Below are 22,650 nucleotides of genomic sequence, written 5' to 3' on the forward strand. Positions count from 1 at the left end.
GCTGGTGACCTGAACAAGCCATTTACCTCTTCCAGCGCAGTTTTTCCATCTGAAAGAGAAGATGTGCTGTTAACTTTGGTCAAGGGTGACTGTGAAATAATGAAGCTTCCTAAACTGAACAGCACTAAAAAAAAAAAAAAAAAAAGAACAGCACTAAGCATTCTGCAGAATGTTGGGCTTCTGTTTACTCCCAGGTTATTCTTAGAGTTGTGGGTGGGAGAGGGGAAGGGAGCCCAGGACCAGGGCTGTGGAGGAGGGGCGAGCCGGTCTGTTGGCACGGTTTGTTTACTTCTGGGTCTGCCCCTAGCCTCGCAGCCTTCACCTGCTCAGGTAAAGAGGTGGGGGGAGCCTTGCTCAGCCAATGAACTGCTTTTGTTCTCTTAAAGGCACCCAGCAGCTGGCACGAAAACCAGCCCTGCGACCTGAAGAGATCCCAGGGCGGATGCCAGGAGGCAACTGTGGGGCTGGATGTAGCAAACCCCTCCATGGCGACCCCGTGACCTCATGTCCTGGAGGGTGCTTGCTTCAGGGCAGCCTCCTCCACCTTACCCAGAGCCCGATTTCCAGGAGGCGCCCACGCCTAGCTGCCCTGGCAGACGCCCAGGGAGGAAAGACAGCGTGGCCTTGGCAGCTGCCCGCCAGGAAGGAGCCCACAGGTGCCAGGGAGAAGCCATTTCCTTGCCCCCTTCAGGAACCCTGGTGAGTCCTGATGCTCTGACCTTCTCGATCCTCAGCACAGAAGGGTATGGTAGAAAGATGCCTCTCCCGAGGGGCAGAAACCTTGGGTGCTAGTCCCAGTCCTGCTGGGTGACCTTGAGCGAGTCACTCCAGCTCTCTGAACCTCACCTGAACCATCTGGGGAAACGTGCTCCCACTCCCATGTCAGCTTGCCCCCTTGATTACTTTCCCCCGTCACACGCCTTGTTTGGAAAGATTTTTGTCTGCCAAGCTGTGCCTGTTATATAATAAGTCGTTAATTGGTTTTTCCCCTTGTGTGGTAATTGGGGCCCTATCACAGCCGATCAGTGTTTCCTGGTCAGCAAGACCAAACCCTGGCAGTACCACTGAGCTGATGTAACTTGAACCATGGCAAAGAAATGTGGTGTTTCAGTCTGTCTGTGAGATCTTATCTAGAGCCAATATTTGATTTTCATTTGGCCTCTTCAAATAGGAGAAAGAGGGCACGGTGAGTAATTCCAGAGAATGGGGACCCTAGGTGGGGAGCCCCCACATCTAGCATGCATGGTGTGTGGGGGTACCAGGTAGAAACACTGCCTTCGCACCCCGGGCCCTGCTTTGATCCATGCTATGCTGCCTCCCACATGGAATGCATTCTTGAAAGTGGGATCCTTTGGTCTGAAAACTTCCTGTGTGGGGTTGGGTTGTTCCCAGGTGTCCCCACACTGGGTTCATTCCCCTGCTCTGACTGAGATTGGACAGCCCTAGGTTAGGGAGCCAAGGTCACCCTCAGGCCTCTGATGGGGGATAGCCAGGGGAATGGTGATGGGAACAAGTTAGCGTGAGCACTGGGCCTGGAACAGTATACCATGAACACAACTTGTGCTGGGAATCAGGAGACCAGGCTAATCTGCGTTGATTGGCTCTGTGACCTCAGGCTAGTCGCCTAAACTTTTTGAACCTCAGTTTTCCCAGTTGTAAAATGGTAATTGTAATCTTGACAATGCTCACCTACCAGGATTAGGGCCAAATAATATTATGTATTTCACAGAAGCTTAGATTCTAGTCTTTAAAATGCATCCCGAATTCAGAGATTAAAAGAACCACAAACATGCTTTTTAGAATTGATACAACAGAGTAATGGATGTTTTGTAAAATGTGACCTCCATGATAAAGAATTGTTTCAATGATGAGGGAATTGTGATTGCTTGCTATTCGAGTCCTTTTCCTTTTGAAAAGTACCATTTATTGGGGCTTTTTAAAAAGTAGACTCATAAACAGAAAGCAGGGGGAAACAGCTCATTGAGTAATGGTATTTTCTAATGATTCCTGGAACTGAAACCTAGGCCTGGAATGTGGCCCTAGTGTGGGAAACAGTGTGATGCGTGGTTAGAGCATGCACATTGCAGTTAGATAATGTTGGGTTCAAATGCAGACCCAGAGACTTACTGATGACCTTGGGTGTAAATCACTATGCATTTCTGTGCTTCAATCTCTTCTAAATTCTAAAACGGAGTCGGGGGAATGTCACAAGTCCTGGCTGATGTTGTTCTTGAGGGGGGTTTAATGTAGGACAAGGACTCAGCACCCACATACATGTTCCACTAGATTTGCCCAGATCCAGAGGGCTCCTGATCCTTGGAGATTCAAGTGGACTAGATACACTGATTCAGGGCAAGACACCGCAGCCAGCTCCCCAAGGGGCTCTAATCACCCCTGTCACCTTCTGCAGCAGCAGGAGGCTCTGGAGAGATGCTGGATGAGTAAGCATGTGGACCCAGTGAATTCCCCCGAATGCATGGGGCTGCTGCTGCTCCTTGCTCTGGAGGTCCAGCCAAGGTCCTGGCCCCTTCTGTTTGGTCACTCTGTTCTCCTTGTCCCAAGACTTCCTGCTAAGCAAATCAGTCAGAGAGAGTGAAGTTTAGGGGTCATGACAGTGCCTCCCCTCCCAGTGAGGCTGCGGGAGGGTAAGGTGGAGGGAGAGCTGGAATAGAAGCTCCGCAAGAAAGGGAGAGGCAGCCCTTCTTGTCCAGCTGGGCAGGTGGTGTGTGAGAGTGTGCACATGTGTGCACACGAATTAACACAGTTCGAGTGGAGGGGCTTGCCTGGTGGTTCACTGGTGGAGATTCCAGCTGCCAATGCAGGAGACATGGGTTCAATCTCTGATCAGGAGGATTCCACATGCCGTAGAGCAACTGACTCTGTGCTCCACAACTATTGAGCCTGTGCTCTAGAGCCGAGGAGCTGAAACTACTGAGCCCGAATGCCACAACTACTGAAGCCTGAGCACCCTAGAGCCCGTGCTCCACAACAAGAACAACCACTGCAGTGAGAAGCCCACACACAATGAAGAGTAGCCCCTGCTCACCACAACTAGAGAAAAGCCCACACGGCAATGAAGACCAAGCACAGCCAAACATTTACAAATAAAATTATTTTTAAAAATTCACGTTGAAAACTTCTGAGTGTGAAGGCCCTCAAGAGGTCATGTCAGCCAGTCCCCTGCTTGGGGCAGGAGTCTCTTCTAACCAACACAAGAGGTTGCAGCTGCACTCCAGGGAAGCCTCCTAAACACCTCTCCTTGGTAACCAGCCATGGCATCTAAAAATCCTCCCCAGGGTGTGCTCAAGCCTTGTGTATGTGCAGGTTTGAGGGCCTTGGATGTCTGAATTAGAGTTCCATGGACACAGAGCACTCAAACCTTGCGGAAAAATAAGTTTGAGGTTGAAATGACTGGGGTGCAGTGAGGGGTTGAGGTTTTCTGCAGTCACCAGGAAACTTAGAGGCACTTTGGAGGAGCTGCATTTGTGGGGTGCCTATTGTGATCTAACGATTATGCCAGGTGTTTTAATTTTATTACTGCATTTAATCCTTACAGTAGAGTGTTTTATTATTCCCATTTCACGGATGAGAACACTGAGGCTCAGAGAGGTTACAGATCTTGAGTAAGATTGCTCAGCTAACAAGTGGCAGAACTGTGACTCAGATCTTTGTTCCACTACATCAAGAGCCTGGCCTCTTAGCCGTTCTACCAGTAGTTGCAAATCAGGCCAAATACTGAAGTTCCCAGGTGCATTTTGTTTGGCTTACACGGTATTTTGTTTTGTGGTAACATTTTAAAAATTTAGATGCCAGCATTTGATAATGCAGCTATTTAACATAAGAATCTAGACTGATTTCTCTCTGAAGGTCAGAAGGAAGACGTGGCACTGTGTGTCCACGTTCTCATATGCCAGCAATCAACTAGACCTGCTTATCAGCTTCTGCCTTTAAACAGGGCTTGTGACTTCTAGTTTGCCACCACTCCCTACTCCTTCTACTCACTCCACTTTCTTGTTTATGACCAGCCTGGCCCTACAGGCCTGTGGAGACCTCAGTTGTGGTCCTAGCACTTGACCTGGCTATGGCTTTAAGTAAGTAATGGCACCTACCTGGGCTATGGCTGTAATCTGAGCGAGGTAACACTCTGAAATAACATCCTAAGTGGCTTTCTGTGCTGCCTGGGGGTGAGGGGGGCGGAAGCCCTAACTCTCTGGCACATCCACATCTTGGTGGCCTGGCTGGGTCTGTGTGTCTTACACCAGGGGTGGCTGGTGTTATTTGCTCTTTGTCACCATCATTCCACTGTACTATGTCTGATATGACACAGGACATTTGGCAACAGGTAGGGCCTGGTGACACCAACCCCAGTGTGATGCCCATTCCTAATACTTTGATCAAAGGGTCTGACTTCCATGTGCCTGTTTCTCTGTTTCAAGAAGCCAGATTGAGATTTCAAAATCTGAATATCTGCTTCTGACCCTATTTTTGCTATAGGGTGTACAAGAGAACATCTATAGCCCAGCTGAGAACATATTCTCTTTTTCTGTTACAACACACACACACACACACACACACGCACATAAGGGTCAAAAATAGCCATGCTTTGTAGGTCTTCGCATCTATCTAGTGTCTTGTTTAGATTTTTCTTTTTAAAAATATTCATTCATTCATTTGTCTATAACAGGTCTTAGTTGCAGCATGAGAACTCTTAGCTGTGGCATGTGGGATCTAGTTCCCTGACCAAGGATTGAACATGGGCCCCCTGCATTGGGAGTGTGGAGTCTTAGCCACTGGACCACCAGGGAAGTCCCTTGTTTAGATTTCTGAGATCAGGTCTTTAGAGCTATGGAATAGTAGAGATGGAAATGTGCAGATCATCTAGCCCAATAATAGCAAATATATTTTACTTCATTTTCGAATTCCTATCAATCAGTAGAGCACTTGAAAAGGCTTCTGAAGCTGCATATGAACTTAGAATGATCATACACTGAGATCTGTCAGCAATATCTACTGTGGGCATGGCAAGGGGCTATAGCAGTACTTACGCCAGAAATTATACAGATATGAAAGCTGGGCTGGGAACAGGAGATGAAAGTGTGAAAGAAAGTGTTAGTCACTCAGTCATACCCGACTCTTTGTGACCCCATGGACTGTAGCCCAGCAGGCTCCTCTGTCCATGGGATTTTCCAGGCAAGAATACTGGATGGGTTGCTAATCGCTTCTCCAGGGGATCTTCCTGACCCAGGGGTTGAACCCAGGTCTCTTGCGTTGCAGGCAGACTCTTTTCCATCTGAGCCAACAGGGAAACCCAGGAAGGGGAGATGACTTGCCCGAAATCACTCAGCAAGACAAGACTCAGGTCCAGAAGCAGGATCTTTCTTGGCCTGGAAGCCACCGTTGCTTCCACTATATTAGCTCAGAGAAGAAACCTGAGAGGAAGGGAAGATGACAGAAGCAAGCCGAGGACCCTGGAGTCCTGGTTCCCCCAAGAAGTCTGGCTGGGGTTGGGGCTAAGGAATTTAGTTCTGTCCCACTAGACTGAGCCCTGCCTGATGACCTGTTGGCTTCTGCTCCACTTCTCAGAGTCCCCTTGCTCCTGCCCCAGTTTCCTGTCTCACTTTCCTCTGGCTCAGAGAGTGCACGTTGTCTCCTGGGATCCCAGGTCCTACATGCCCTCTTTTGACAGTGAGCTTCCCAGCCCCCTCTGTTCTGGAAGAGAAGTCCTAGGACAGGGGTTCTTAACCTTACTGACTCCATGGATTCCTCTGGCAACCTGGTGAAGCCTACAGATCCCTTCTCAGAATGTTTTGAAATGCATAAAGTAAAATACACAGGACTATGAAGGAAGCCAATCATACTGAAATATAGTTATCAAGATATTTTTTAAATTGTTTATGATATAATATGTACTCTATTAATATATTTAAGATGAAATTGAACATTAGATATAATAACTCTTGTAATTTTAGACTAATGATGAGCAGAAATGAAGTTTTGAATGATCTATAACAACTGTAATGTGATACAAAAATATCTGTGACTTTTCTTAGTGACGCAATCACAGGAACCATCAGTATTCCTGTGGCCATTGCCTACATTCAAATGGAACAAAGTATTTAACTTGAATTAGATCTTAGAGAAAATAAAGATGGAAGTTTTCCCATCCAAGCTTAGAGACATCTGAATTCCATCTGTGCTCCCAGGCTGAGACTCCCTTGCTGTGTTCTAGGGAGTCTGCTAGTCCCATGGTTTGCAAACTGTGGGCCATGGAACCCTGGAGACCCAAGGAGTGTATCACAGAGGCTGCCACAGCGTGGGGCAAAAGCAGGACCATCACCAACCAGACAAATAACTCTGAATCCACCACCTCTGCCTTGCCTGATCAGATTTCTTATTTGAATTCACTTTGATGGTTCATATGAGATCCTTTTGAGAAAAAGGATCTTTTTGAGAAAAAAAAAAAGTGGGGAGGATTTATCTGATCCTGTCTGCATGTGAAAAACCTTCACTTGGCCCCATCCACCTCTTCTTGTGACAGGAAGCAAAGCCAAGGCCTAGAGCAGTGAAGGGTGCTGGAGGCACACAATGTCTGGTGGCAGGGTTGGGGCCGTGGAACCCGAGCGGGTGGAGGGAAGCAGCTGGGCGGGGGTGAGCTTCCTGCTACCTCTGCCTGCAAACCACTTCAGAGCAGCAGTCGGCTGTGGCCACGAGTCAGGAGACCTGAATTCAGGGTCCTCTATCTGACACAACCTCAAGTTTCTCAGAGATAATTATACATTGATTTTGAAAGGACAAAATGAGGAAAAAAAAAGTTTCAATTAAGTATGGTTGCTGTCCAATGTTATAAAAGTTACAGGTGGACAAGATAGTGATTCACAGTTTTTAAAGGTTATATTCTGTTTATGGTGATTATAAAGTATTGGCTATATCCCCTGTGTGGTACAGCATATGCATGCTCAGCCACTCAGTTGAGTCTGACTATTTGTGACGCCGCCAGGCTCCTCTGTCCATGGCATTTCCCAGGCAAGAATACTAGGGAGGGTTGCCATTTCCTCCTCCAAGGGATCTTCCCAACCCAGGCTTCAAACCCACATCTCCTGAGGTTCCGGCATTGGCAGGCAGACTCTTTACCACTGAGCCACCTAGGAAGCCCCCTGTACAGTGTATCCTTGTAGCTTATTTTATACCTAAGAGTTTGTACCTCTTACCCGTCTACCCATTTCCGTCTCCCCACGGGTACCCACTGCTTTGTTCTCTATGTCTGAGAGTCTGCTTCTTCTTCACTGTATTCACTAGTTTGTTGTATTTTTTAGATTCCACATATAAGTGATATCATATAGCATTTGCAAAGTGAGAAAGTTTTTGTTATCAATTTTTATTGCAGTCTAGTTGCTTTACAATGTTATTTTCTGCTGTAGAGCAAAGTGAGTCAGCTACACATATACATGTATCCCCTCGTTTTTGGATTTCCTCCTCATTTAGGTCACCGCAGAGCACTGAGTAGTGTATGTAAGTCGATCCCAAGCTGTCAGTTCATCCTGCCTTCTCTTCCCTCCTTGGTATCCATATTTTCCCTCTATGTTTGTGTCTCTGTTTCTGCTTTGCAAATAAGTTCATTTGTATAGTTTTTCTAGATTCCACATGTAAGTGATATTATAGGATAGTTGTTTTTCTCTTTGTGACTTACTTCATTCTGTATGACAGTCTCTAGGTCCAGCCATGTCTCTGCAAATAGCACAGTTTCATTCCTTTTTATGGCTGAGTAATATTCCAAAAGTGAGACCATTTTAAGAAACATAAAGAACTATTAAAGAGATTTTAATATATTTATCTCTAAGCCCAAGACCTAACCCTTAGGGTCTTTCTCCCAATTCCAGCAAACTCTCACCCCGACACAGTACAATCCCAGCCACCCAGTCACCTCGTCTGCCAGCTGGCCTCTTCAGTTCCCCTGTTTGCTATCCTGTGTCATGCCCTCTGGCCTGCATTTCTGTAACAGCCCCTGCCCCCCCCCCCCCCCCGGCCCCAGTCTCTCTCTCTATTCCAGCCTGCCTTTCACGGAGCCCAGACACGCTCTGACCGTAAGTTCTGACCGTGTCCTTCTGCGTCAAGGCCTGTGATATCTTTTCATTGCACACAAGGCCAAGTCCTGCCTCCAGAGCATGGCAACCCAGACTCCTCAGGATCTGCCTGCAGCCTCCGGGCATTCTCCCTTTCCCAGCATCCCTACCTCCTCCTGCTGGGGGGGCCGCTGCTCTGTTGTTGGGGTCTCCCCTGCCATCTGCATGAGCCCAGATAATAGTGCAAGCCCTGGGAGCTGTGGGAAGATTCGAGAATTTGGGAAGCCAGAGGCTAACGTGATGGGCAGGTACTGCAGAACATGCAGAGGACTCTGAGGCATTCTGCTGGTAGGGGTAGGGGCAGGGGTGGCTCTGTCCAGGCAGACAGGTTGTTTTCAGAGAGCAGCCAGCAACGGTGCAGAGTTGAGAGCATACTGCCCAGTCAGGGAGAGTCAACCGTTTGCTATGCTTATCTGAATCAGAGGCAAGAACCAGGTCACCGGGAACAGAATAAAGCTAAAATTAATAGAGTCTCTGATTCTTAGAAGGTCAGAGCTAGAAGGGACCATGTGGATATTTCCTCTAGTCTAAGTCCTTTCTGCTTCAAACAGAGTGGTTAGGCCTGGGAAAGGGGGATGGCTTGCCCAGGGTCACAGGAGTTTGAGGCAGAGCCCTGACTGGAGCTGCTGTCTGATTTTCTTCCCAGTCTCCTTGTCCTGGGCTCTGGCCTCTGAACTCCTACCAGGAGACTGAATAACTGGCCCAGGACTGATTTTCCAACAGTGGCTTAATGTGTCACTTCTAGGCAGTGCGGTGCTGGCTCTTAGCAGGGGTTGTCAACGCTTTAACCCAAAGGTCCCCAGAGACAGGTTACCTTCTTATACACATTGGCTCACTTTAATATTGTCAACAGCACTATCTCGAGTATCTCCTATTATTATCATTGCCACTTGACCAGATGAGAAGCCTAAAGCTCCAAAAGTTCATGGAACTTTTCCAAGGCCACACAGTTGGTAAGTGGCTGAGTGGGACTTAAACTCAGGTCTATGTGACACCCAAGCCCATGAGACTCTAGACCATTCTATTGTAGTGCAATATGGCAGAGTGGGAAAAACTATTGTTCTGGTTCTAGATTCGAGCCCCCAGTAGGCCAATGACTACTTAATGGACCTTAGTCAGGGAACCCTTGGGCAAGTCTTCTCTGGGCCCAATAACTAGATTTATAGAAAGGAAATTCTGTCTATAGTTTTTTAAATTTATTTTATTATTATTGATTTTTGGCTGCTCTGGGTCTTTGTTGCTGCACCCAGGCTTTTTCTAGTTGTGGTGAGCAGAGGCTACTTTTTGTTGCAGTGCACGGGCTTCTCATTGCAGTGGCTCCTCTTGCTGTGGAGCACAGGCTTTAGGGTGTGCGGGCTTCGGTAGTTGTGGCTCATGGGCTTAGTTGCCATGTGGCATGTGGCATCTTCCCAGACCAGCGGTCAAACCCATGTCCTCTGCCTTGGCAGGCAGATTCTTAACCACTAGACCACCGGGGATGTCCCTGCCTACAGCTTAAAATTATAATATTGAAAGCAACTTACAAACTGTTATTCATTTATTCAATTAGTGTCTATTAAGAACTTAACAGCAAGTGAGGACTTGGTACTACAGAGAAGAATAAAGCATGCTTCCATCCCACTGAAAACTATAACATAAATGTTGGGTGAACAAGGGTCTTTCATTTCTAATAATTACGGTAGCTTATTGAGGATTCACCCTTCTACTGGGAATCATTAAAATAGATGAACAAAACAAATGTGTGTATGTATGTGTATTTGAAGGCATTAGAGAACTACCAAAACAAGAATGACCTGAGAGGCAACAGTTCCAAAGGTAAGGGAGATGCCACTGTTCAGCTGCCAGTTTGCCCTTAAGTATGCTGTCTTTCAGGAGATGGCTAAGAATCTGAGCGGAGCATTTGGAATTGTTATGAAACTGGGGTATATAAACTGGATTTCAGGATCTACCAAGGAGGAATGTCCCTAATAAACACTCCAGGCTTTCAAATGTAACCCCCAAAGGGCTGTGGCCTAGGAGTTGAAGTGAGTTAGAAATTGACCAGCCCCAGCAAAACTGAAGACTAACATCTAATCAATTAAATCCTTTATATGATTTAGGTTTAAATGCCTCCCAGAAACAAAAGTAAAATCTCTCTGAAGGAAGATAATACTATCAAAGACCTCAGATTTTCCTATAATTTTTAAAATATGCAATATTAAGCATTCAATCACAATTTACCTGATGTCCCAGCAGACAAGACCAAGTGGCTAAAAACCAAGAAAAAATAATAGACAATCGAAATAGGCCCATAGAAGATCCACATGTTGGCATTATAAGTCATGGACTTTAAAACATGTGATTAATATGTTTAAGACATTATATGACAAGATGGAGAATTTCAGCAGAGAATTAGACTCTATCAAGGATAATTAAATGGAAATTCTTTTTTTCTTTTTCACCACACTATGTGTGGGATCTTAGTTCCCTGACCAGGGTTTTAACTTGCACCCCTTGCAGTGGAAGCGCAGTCTTAATCACTGGATCACCAGGGAAGTCCTAGAAATGAAAATTCTAAGCCTGAAATACAGTAACTGAAATTAAGAACTTAAAAGATGGATGTGAGTTTGCCATACAGCTAAGTACAGCTAAAGATGAAATTATTGAACTGAAAAACAGGTCAGTAGAAAATATCCAAACTATAGTACATGTAATACAAAAAAGAGAGGTGGAACATGGTGAGAATGTCTAAATATGAATAATTGAAGTGCCATAGGGAGGCAGAGAGAAAGAAATAGGGAGAAGAAGAAGAAAGAGGAGGCGGAGAAAGAAGAAAGGGAAGGAAAGAGAAGGGAACTCAACCTCTGAAAGTTGCTGAAAATGTGCCTTCTCAGTTACTAGAAAATCCAGTCATAGAGAAATGTCTCACTACAGACACTTTACTACAAAATCACTTGACCAGGATTCCTGGAGAAGCTGCTGGCTGCTGTGACCTGCAGGAGCCTGATGCAGGAGAAGCTGTCTTCTAGAGGAGCTGAGCTTGGGAGACCCACATGCAGTGAAGGAGCCTGGTGAGCCTTCACACTGAAACCAGGATGCAAAAAAACCTTTGTTACTTTAATGTCTGTTCAGTTCCCTCTGTTGACAAAATTGAGCACCCTGCCAGCTAGCAAAAGAAAAGGATCTTTAAAGGGCCCAGATCCATTTTCCTAGAGCAGACAAAAAGGGTGAAAGGCCATTTGAACTAGTCTCCATGACTACAAGTGCATGAGTGAAATTAGATGAGACCAGCAGCACTATTGAACTGAACCCAGCCCAAATTACTAACTCTTAGAATTATGGGCAAAAAAATGTAGTTGTCTTTAAGCCCTAAGTTGTTTTATTTTTACTTTGTTTATTTACTTATTTATTATTTTGGCTGTGCTGGGTCTTCATTGCTTTGCTCAGGAATGCTCTAGTTGTGGCAAGCGGGAGCCACCCTTCATTGTAGTTCCCAGGTTTCTCATTGCATGGCTTCTCCTGTTGCAGAACACAGGCTTAGTTGCTCTGTAGCATGTGGACTCTTTCCCAACCAGCGATGGAACCTGTTGCCCCTGCACTGGCAGGCAGATTCTTTTTTTTTTTTCCTTTAGCCACGGACTTTATTGTTTGAATACTTGCAGCTATTATTCTATACACAAATGTTAATTTCTTACAAAACTCTGTATTCCATATTGCTAGGTCACTTCACTCTCCATTTTATGCCACATTTCCATCAAGAACTATTTTCCCAGATCACAGTCTGCCTGATTGTGTGTTGCTGTTGTTCAGTTGCTAAGTTGTGTCCAACTCTGCGATGTCATAGACTGTAGTCCACCAGGCTCATCTGTCCATGAGATTTCCCAGGCAAGAATTCTGGAGTGGGTTGCCATTTTCTTCTCCTGGCAGGCAGAGTCTTTTGAGATAGTTTCTTCATGCAAAATACTGTAATTCTAGTGTCACAAACAATCTTGATCATTTTCCAGTTTCCATTCTTGAGTCTTTGTGCTGTTCCCTCTACCCAAAGTGACATTCTTAGCCCTGTCTGTCTAATGAATGTGCTTTCCTGCAACTACTTAATTAATGTTTTACTGACTTATAGCACATATGTAGACAAATACACAAGTACACAAGTCAGAGATGCATAGTTTGATAGATTTTCACCCAGTGCTTATACTTTATAAACTATAATCAGATGCCACCCCCCCCCCCCCCCCCGTATTTCCTTCCAATCACGAGCTGTGTAAACACTGTTCTAATGTCTTATACCAGGGTGAGTTTTTCCCTGGTTTTGAATTTATGTCAATAGATCATACAGCGTGTTCTCTTTTGTGTTTGACTTTTTTTCCTCAACATTATATTTGTGAGATTCATTCACATTGCTTTGTGTAATTATAGTTTATTTTCATCACTGTATAGTTTTCAATTTTGTGAATATACTACAGTTTATTTATCCATTCTATTGATGGATATTTAGGTTGTTTCCAGTTTGGCCTATTACAAATATGTACTGCTAGCATTTGCCTTTTGGTGAACATGTGTATGTATGTGCTTCCTATTTATTTATTTATTTTAGCTGTGTTGGGTCTTAGTTGTGGCATGGAGGACCTTCATTGTGGCATGCAGGGTCTCTGGCAATGCACGGGTCCTGAGCACGTGGGCTCAGTAGCAGCGGCACGCCCGGCCCTCTAATTGGTGTGCCAGCTTAGTTGCCCCCTGGCATATGAGATCTTAGTTCCTCAACCAGGAATCAAACCTTTGTCCCCTGCATTAGAAGGCAGGTTCTTCACCACTGGAGCACCAGGGGAATCTCACGTATGTGCTTCTGGTTTGTTATTCTTAGGAGTAGAATTATTGGGTTGTGAAGCATTCTCATACTATATTAAAACTTAAATAAAATCAAAATATAAAATGGCATGCAGGGCTTCCCTGGTTGGTTCAGTGGTAAAGAATTCGCCTGCCAATGCAAGAGACACAGGTTTGATCCGGGGTCCAGGAAGATCCCACTTGATACTGAGCTACTAAGTCTACGCACCACGACTACTGAGCTTGTGCACCAGAGCTGCAGCTACTGAGTCCATGTGCCTCAACTACTGAAACTCCCTCACCTAGAGCCCATGCTCCAAAACGAGAGAAGCCACGGTGATGAGAAGCCTACCCACTGCAGCTGGAGAGTAGCCCCGCTTACCCCAACTAGAGAGAAAGTCCATGCAGCAATGAAGACCCAGCACAGCCAAAAATAAATGAAAAATTCTTTAATGGCATGCATAGATTAACAACCATGTGGAAAGAGGGAAAAAGCAAGTACCTATGCATAGAGTAAAAAGGTATTAGAAGAGAAAAATAAAATGTTGACATGGTTTACCAAGGAAATAGGGGTGGTTTTTTTTTCCTCTTGACATACCATCCCAGTAATCGTGTAATAACCACGTATTCTTTTATAATCAAAAGAAACATTTAGTCGTATTGCTCTCCAAAGTCTTGCTCAAATGCCACCTCCTAGGTAGCCTTCCCAGGAGCATAGCCAGGTGACCATAGCCAGCCAATGTCTTGCTGCATGTTTACACTTCTGAGGAAAAACCACACTGCAGCAGGGGCACAGTACCTCACCTGGAGAAGGTGCTCGCAAAATATGTGATCCTTTCTCTGTAGGCATATAAATTTCAGCAGCAGCTCATTTCTCAAAAAGAGTACCCCAGTTTTCCAGTAAGCAAGGCAGGGATATGAACCCAGATTACTATGTCTGTTTTCACCTAAAAAGCACTTGATGCTGAAAGGGTTAAGCAATAGGTCCATTGTCATTCAGCAAATCATTGGCAGAGGCATTCTAAACAGGTCATTCAAGAAAGAGAAGTCTAGTGCAAAACGTATAATCCGCCAAGTATATTTTGAGCAGAGCAAAGAGCAGAGGAGAAGGTTAAGAAAAAAGCATTTGGAAACCTCAGCTTTGTATTACTGACTGTGTAACTGTGAGCAAGTTAATTTTCCTCTCTGAATTTCAGTTCCCTCTCCGCCACACTGGAGGGATGATGGTGGACTAATTTACAGGATGACCAAGGGTTCAACTCTGATTAGGTGGTGGTGGCTGCTGGAATTGCTACATTGAGAAAGATTCTGAGGACAAAGCCAGGCTTAGTGGGAAAGAGTGTTATAACTGATTAATCACTTCTGCCATGAGCAGGGGATTTGAAATGAGAATTATAAATATTAGAAATTTGTCTTTCCTGTACCTATTGCTCTTCAAGATCCTTTCCAGCCCTATGTTTGGAGTCCCCAGGCTTAGATCTATTCGTGTGTTTTGTGGGCATAATGTTCATCCCATAAGCAATTCTCTTAATTCCAAAGGGGAAGGAATTTTAATTATCTTCTGAAACTATAGACTTTGTCTTCAGCAATGTATGTGATATATATTTAAATAATCTGTAAGACTCTCAGAGATCCTTAGAGATGAAAATGTCTGGATACAAGGTGTTAATTATATAATTGTAATCATTCTTTTGAGATAAATCATATTTTGCCGCCTTTCCTGTCCACACAGCGCCCTCTCCTCTGGTTGAAGTTGTTCTCAGGAAGTGAGCGTGTATCTTGATCAGTCGTAGTGGGCAGTGGAGTCAGTTTATAGGTGAAGAAGAGGAATGTCCTAGGTACAATACCAGAGTCCCAGACCAGAGTCTGGCGCATTCTTTACTCTGTCTGGACTCACCTGGAATGTTACATGCTTGGGATTTCTGTAGGGAGCTTGACCTTTGCTTTATCTTTGAAAGAAATATCCTATAACCATTGGGAAAGGTATTGTTTGAACAATTTAAGTAACACAGAAATTATATGTTTGTGGCTGACAAATGCACTTATAAACTGGACGACAGATAAGCACATCCTGCGGGCCTAGCAGAACAGTCCGGCTGTCAATAACACAGGCTTTGAAATCAGACTGCTGTGAGTCTGAATGTAGCTCCGACATTTATAAATGAATTTGTACCAGCTGCTTAGCCTCTGTTTTCTCATATGTAGAATGGGCTCCATAATAATACCTACCTCAGAGGGTTATTGTATGACATAATTCATAAAAAGCAGAAGTGTCTGGCACAGATTAAGCTTGCCCTATATAGGAAGTATTACTATTAATATTATGTTTTAAATAATTATTAGGACTTCTTTGGCTATCCAGTAGTTAAGACTCTGGCACTTCCAATGCAGAGGGTGTGGGCTTGATTCCTGGTTGGGTAACTAAGATCCCACATGCTGCATGGTGCAGCAAAAAAAAAAAAAAAAATTATTAGTAGTGATTTCTAATTACATATGAAATAAAACTCAAAAATGCAAATTTAGCTTCTATAAGCTTTGTAGACATCAAGACAGGGGCTGGAATGGGGTAGAGTTTTTTATTGTTGTTGTTTTAATACTAACAGAATGCTCATTAAAAAAAGGTTAGAAAATGATATGGTTGGCCAATTATACAGGTTGGCCAAAAGAACAAATCAGTACTCAGAAATAACCAACCTGATTATTTTTTGGTGTATATCCTCATGAGGATGACACACATATATTAGAACAAAAAAGGACACGACACAGGCAATATCACACTGAACAACTGTTTTATAGCCAGCTGTTTTTCAGTGAGTAAAGGGAGGTCTGTAGGTAAATGTACTGGGTTTTTGTTTGTCTTTTTTTTTTCTTACTGTTTAAAAGGCACCTAACATAACATTTTCCACTTTAAAGTATACAGCTCAATAGTGTTAAGTGTATTCACATTGTTGTAAAACAGATCTCTGGAGCTTTTCATCTTGCAAATCTACCCACTGAACAACTCCCCTTTCACCCTTCTCCCAGCCTCTGGCAACACCATTCTGTGTTCTGTTACTGTGGGTTTGACTGTTTTAGCTGCCCCACATAAGTGGAATCATAGTGTATCTGTTGTTTTCTTTTCTTTTTTTTTTTCATTTATTTTTATTAGTTGGAGGCTAATTACTTTACAGTATTGTAGTGGGTTTTGTCATACATTGACATGAATCAGCCATGGATTTAAATGTATTCCCCATCCTCTGTTGTTTTCTGACTGGCTTATTTCATTTAGCATAATGTCCTCAAGTTGCATTCATGTTGTAGCATGTGGCAGAGTTTCCTTCCATTTTAAGGCTTGATAATATTCCATTGTATGTTTGTATGAACCATATTTGTTATCCTTTTCTTCACTGATTGATTTTGGGGTTGTTTCTACCTCTTGGCTATTACAAATAACGCTGCTATGAATATGGATATGCAAATAGCTCTTCAAGATCCTACTTTCCATTGCTTTGGATATATACCCAAAAGTGGAATTGCTGGATCATATAATAGATATATTTTTAATTTTTTGAAGAAGCTACATACTGTTTTCCATAGTATAATAGCTGCACTACTTTACATTCTCATCCATATATTCTCATCCATAGTGTACAAGGGTTCCGATTTCTCCACATCCACTCCAACATTTATTTTCTTTTTCTTTGTCAATAGTAGCCATCCTAAAGGGTACAAGGTGAACATATGTATTATTTTAACACAATTCTAGGCAGACTGTTTAAAATTCTCAAAAGAGCAAATTTTGATTCCAAGAAATGTGGAATCTTCTTTTTTATGTATAAATAACTAACAACCTTTCTGAAACTTATAAACTCTCATCAGACATACTCTGCTTTGTGGGTGAGCTTCCCATCACTCCAAATTTTAGGATGCTTACTTATCAAAGGACAGTTACTAGTTCTGTAATGTTGCAGCAGGTCAGCCCTTGGTACTTGTTTTCTTCTTCTCAAAAACCAAGCTACTTCCCACTGTCTGTCTCTTTGATCTCCTCCAAGCCTTTAATCTCCTCCTCCTTTTCTGGTTCCCACCCCTGCCCTCTCCTCTTAAATGAGGTGTTCTCCATTGTTTCAACTTCCCAACCTGTTCCAACCCCTTCCCCTCAGCCCTCCCCAGCCAGGCCCTGAAATATCCCCTACTTCACTCTCACGCTGGTGGGCCCCGGGAGCCCTCAGATCCTTGTCTCTGGCTTCCACCCTTGGTTAACCTGCTCCAGGAAGCTGCTCAGAGGGGGTCTGCCTGTTTGTGTGTGTGTGTATGCGCGCGTGTGTGTATGTGTGTGTATATAAGGTGAGACACTATAAGCTGCCATTCCCTTGGCAGACGTGGTTCCCACATATGCATCTCACCACATTGAATATCACCCTATTGTAGAGACATATTCTTTTTTTTCTCACACCCCAACCCCTACATGCCAGCCAGCATCTAACCTGAACCCTCTGAACAGTCGGTTGTTAAAATGCCCAAAGAAACCATGCTGACTCCTATGTGCTATTAATACCTTCCTAAGGCTTTTCTTGAGCCCGTTATATTATATATTATTTTTGTCATAAATGCTGACCTTAGACACTGTCCCCCCTCATGAAATGGGACCCTGCCATACCATTTTCTCTCTTTTTTAATTGTGTTAAATTTACAACAATATGCTGTACAGATTTTTCCTTTTTTCTTTTTACTGTACAGATTTTAAGTGTACAATTCAATGAGCTTTGACAAACATGATCCCCTATGAATGACAAGATTCTGATACACAGTCAGCTAATTTAGAGAAATTGCAGGAGTCCGCAGAACTGTTAGAAAGAGCATAGAGTTTGGAGTCAAGAGACCTGGTTACCAAGTCAAGCCTTTGGCATTAACCGGCTGTGTGACTTTGGGCCGCTGCCCTCGCCTCTCGAGGCCCTGGCTTCTCTCCCACAGTGAGGAGGCTGTCTCTCCGTCCACAGGACACCGCAGGTATTGGTCAAAGGTCACAGAAGACTCCTGAGAGTATGCAGAGCTACTGTGTCCTGCTGACATTTGCAAAGTGAATGCACCTCACCTGGATTCTGCCAATCAAATTGCTGAAGAAAAGGAAGTGAAGAAATAATAATTATATAATAACAATAAACAAAGATGGCAGAAATCAGTCAAACCAATCCCTGCATCTTGTAGGAATGTACCACGTGCTTGTAAGTAAACCCTTCTCAAATTTGTTTGCTCTGGTACATTAATAAAAGAAGATTCTGAGGGGATTAGCTTCAAATTCACAACAAGTACCCAAAACACACTGTTTGCCAAATAGGCTGAGTTTAGCTCTTTTGAAGCTAATGTGCCTTGCTGAAAGAGGAAAGGGCTTCTCTGACAACATAAGAGAAGTGCTATCACTTTTAGATAGCACGTTTCACTTTTCAAAACCTTCTTGTCTATTTCTCATTAGTTCTATATGGGTTCTGTGACAAGAAAGCAGGACAGAGGCTATTCCCTCTCCTTTTTTCAGGTGAGGAGCCCAAGGCCCGGAAGGATGACGTGAAATGTTCTCATAGCCACCAGCAAACACACCCCTCTGATTTCTCAGCTTGTGTCTTTGGGCTGTGCCCCACCATCTCTTTCGCAGACAAATCAACCAACCCAGAGAACAGAGTCCAAGAAGAACTAAAAACTATAATAACAACAAGAAGAGCATTCATAGGTGGCAGTTACCAGGTACAGACAGTTGAGTGCCTTCCCATTAGATATTAACACTTGGGATTCTCCCAGCAGCCCAGTGAGGGTTCTCCCTGTTTAACAGAAGAGGAGGTGGAAGCACAGAGAAGGCCCCTGGCTTGCTCAGGCTCACAAAGCAAGGAGGCTGTGGAGCTGAGACTCTGCCCAGGCCTCCTGGCTCAGAGCCCTAGCCCTTGGCACCTGTGCTATGCTGCCTCCTGTTTCACTGTGCTGCTGAGGAAAAAGCTCACATTGACAAGATGCACAGCTCTGAGAGCAGTGAGGCCCCTATTCTGGGTGCTTCGAGTGGAATCACGGTGATGGTGATCATTACTGAGCAGTGTTTATGGCAGGTAGGGTTGAGGCAGAGGTCTGGTGGGTTGTCCTGGAAGGTCCCTTCCTACCAGAGAGTGTAGGATTTGATGAAATCTCTCATAGATCCCAGTCTTTCAGTTCATGACATTGACAAGTCCTCTGGGCTCTCGAGCTCCTGGACTGAACATCCTCTCCCAGCCTGTCCTGCGTGCCAACCATCCCCTCCTCGTGGGCACTGGGATCAGTGAACTGTGAGAACAGGTGGCTATGCATGGATCATCCTGGAAATTTGACAGCATGGTCTTCAGCCGAGAGACTAGGGAGGAGGGACAGCAGAACAGTAAATTACAGGGTGTCCGCCGCCTGATTAAATCAGTGCCTGTGTCCAGCACTATGGAGATGCTGCATGCCAGGCTCACTCCTGGGCCCAAGGCCCAGATGTCAGTCACAGAACCACAGTCAGAGTGCCAAGTGCTCTCTGCAGTCCCTCATCCAGCCTCTGGATTTCACATGTGGGGATACTGAAGCCCAGAGAGGGGAAGCTACTTGCCAGAGACCACACAGCATTCCTTCAACAAAATACTAAGGGTCTACTGTGCCACAGCCTGTGCTTGGGAACACTAGGGATGAACAAAATAGCCACAAGCTCCAGGCTCACAGGGTTTACACGTTAGTGGAGGAAATGGGAAAAAGCAGGTACACGCAGAAAATCAGAGACTGTGATCTGTGTCGTGAAGAACATGAAGTACTTCAGCCAAGCTGATCAAGAGCGGTCTCTCTGGGAAGGGGCCACTTCAGCTGAGGCTTGAAGCATGAGTGTACGTTGTTTGTGTGTCTGTGCTGTGGGGATGTGTTCCAGGCAGTGCCCCCAGGCAAGGATGAGCTCCCTGTGTTGGAGGTGCTGGCACAGGAGACCAGCAGAAAGGTGAAGTCTAAGGTGGATGGAGTCTGGAGCACATGGTGTCTTGTGGGCCGAAATGAGAGGCCTGGAGTTCATTTTCATGGCACTCTGAAGCAATGGGAGGGCTTATGCATGATACACTGTAACATTTCTTGCTTTTCCAAATGCGGGAGCTCCCTGGGAGCCCTGTCACCCTGGAGGCTTGCAGAGAACCCGCCAGGCAATGCTATCAGTGCAAAGTGAACCCAGCTATTCCTTGTCTTTAGTGATCACTACACACTCTATCTGCATTAGGTAATTAGGAAGGAAGTGAAGTGAAGAAAGGAAGCGAAAGTCGCTCAGTCCTGTCTGACTCTTTGCGACCCCATGGACTGTAGTCCATGGAATTCTCCAGGCCAGAATACTGGAGTGGGTAGCCTTCCCCTTCTCCAGGGGATCTTCCCAACCCAGGGATTGAACCCAAGTCTCCTGCATTGCAGGCAGATTCTTTACCAGCTGAGCCACAAGGGAAGCCCAGGTAATTAGGCCACTCACGTTATTTGAGGTTCCCGATTCTGTCCATGTGTCACAGATCCAGAGATTCAGGTGCTATGGGACGCGGCGGGGATCAGCAGACCTCTCTGATGCAGTGAATGTCACTGGGACAGGCAGTCAGGCAGCTTTACTAGTTTACCACAGCCTTTCCCCACCTCATTCCTGCAGCTAGCACTCATCTTCTTTGCCATAGAGGTGTGAAATGTTAGAAACTGCTATCAAGACTGCTCAGATGTAAAGATATTTAGCTCCAGATGGCCATGGTTAGACAGGCAGAGTTCATACTTTGGTGATCACACCTCCTTCCTGTTGCCTTGTGCAGTGTGGAGTCTTACGGATGATGACACAGATCAGTAATCCAATCAACAGACAGTGTACCCTCCTGAGTCACATGACCTCATCTGAGATTAAAAAGGGCACTCATTTCTTCCCTCTTCTCAACCAAGGAAAAGGCCTGAGGAAGTCTTGGCAGGGAAACTCATAAACCTCCCTAAAGGTCACAAAATGCCAAATTTATCTGCCTTACCCCCTACCCTCCCTTTTAATCTAGATAATTCCCACATTTCAATTTTAAGTCTTAACTCAAGTACAGCCACCTCCAGGAAGCCTTCCCTGACCACCTTTTCCCTGTCCCTCTGGTCTGTGCTCTTCTCTCCCTCCCCTTGGTCTCTTAAACATGTCTGTACTATGTGTTTAGTGACGGACGTGGTATCAGCCAGTGTAGGGATCTAAATGCAGGTCGTTGGCTGGAAGGAACAAGCACCAGAGGAGGCCAGGGCCTGAGGCTCACTAGTGTGTGTTGGGCTCATCTAATCACAGTTCAACTCCATTAAAAAAAAAATACTGTGGGGGCCAAACAAAACATGTCTGTGGGCTGAAATTGGCCAGAGGGCTGGCAGCTTCCAACAGCTAGAATATTATCTGGAGGAGAAGGCATTGCATTTAGAATCTTTAGAAGTCCTGGAGCTGCCCCCGACTAGCAGTCTGAGTCCAGATAAATACCTAATCTTTCTGAGCCTCAGTTTCCTTATCTATACATTAGGGTAACACTGTCTCTGCTTTCTTCATGAGATTTGAAGAATGGTTGCCTTGACTCTATGCCAGTGACCACCATCCTTTTTACAAGAATAGCAAACATTTGTTCAGCAGTTACATTTGTCAGGTACTGTTCTAAGCACCTTACAAGTGTTAACTCACTTAGTTCCCGCAGTAACCCTAAGAGGGGGGTGCTGTTATCATCTCTATTTTACAGATGAAAAAACTGAGGCAAAAAGAGGTGAAAGAACTTGCAGGTGGGTTCAGAGTTGGGACTGTAACACCCTTACACAAATACTGGTTCATTTAATGTTCTCTGAATTTTATGAGGCAAGTATTTCACTTTTCACCATTTTATAGCTGGAGACACTGAAGCTCAGAGAAGTGAAGTAACTTGCCTGATATCACACAGCTTGAAAGTGGGCAAACCTGAGCCTGAATGCTACTCTGACCCCAAACCCTGTGCCCTTTTTCTGTGCCAGAGGTGAAGGACAGGCAAGTGATCTGTGAAGAGAACAGTGTGCTGACGTAGTGTTTTGCCCCAGGGCAGAAAACATGTAGTGCCCTTTCTTGTTTCGACTCCAGTCCCTAGCTCAGGGCCCTTCTGTCCTGGAGCACAGTTATGATCATGTTGCCAGGAAAATTGCTTCCTGCCTTCATTGTGACTTCTGGTTTCCACTTGTCCCCATGAACTTGGATGTTTCTTGACCCTGGAGTGTTTAAACATAGTTACCTTCCTTTGGCTATGGGAGTTATGCATTTTTGACATGTGCTATCTCTCTTTCCTGTGGTGTGGTGCAGGGGCCTAGAATGGGATGGGAGAGACTGAAGTTCTGATCTCTTTTCTGCTGCCCCAGCATCCTGGAGCAAGTCACTGAACTTCTGTGGGGCTCAGGGGACAATCACATCTGTCCTCTCTGCATGAAAGTCCTTTCAGAAATGCAGTGTGGTACAATAGATGGTGGGCTGCTGAGAGGTAAGGCATACCAAAGGTGCTCAATAGATGACCCTCACTGACTGTGTGGAGGGGATTTGCAATGATGTGCAGACAACGCTCATAATACAGTGTTAAAAAATAAAGCTGTGGAATGTGCAGTATGGCCTCAGTTATGTAAAATACAAACAGAAAAGAGACTAGAAGAAAATATACCAGCTTGCCTGTGATTGCCTCTGGGTTGTGAGCTTGTATGTGGACTCTGCTTTGCTAGACTTCGATTTTTTTTTCTA

At 44.8% G+C, this 22,650-nt stretch overlaps 1 protein-coding gene across 1 annotated transcript in view; it reads left to right on the plus strand.

The window, feature by feature from the left end:
* Positions 1 to 477: 477 nt before the first annotated feature.
* LARP1 (La ribonucleoprotein 1, translational regulator) overlaps positions 478 to 22,650 on the plus strand; it is an 83,115-nt gene continuing 60,942 nt past the window's right edge. The window contains exon 1 of the mRNA XM_061151801.1: positions 478 to 699. The gene's annotated coding sequence lies outside the window, so the exon portion shown is untranslated. The remainder of the gene's footprint in view (positions 700 to 22,650) is intronic.

This window comes from Dama dama, chromosome 9 (assembly GCF_033118175.1).
Source record: "Dama dama isolate Ldn47 chromosome 9, ASM3311817v1, whole genome shotgun sequence".
In the NCBI taxonomy this organism is placed as follows: domain Eukaryota; kingdom Metazoa; phylum Chordata; class Mammalia; order Artiodactyla; family Cervidae; genus Dama; species Dama dama.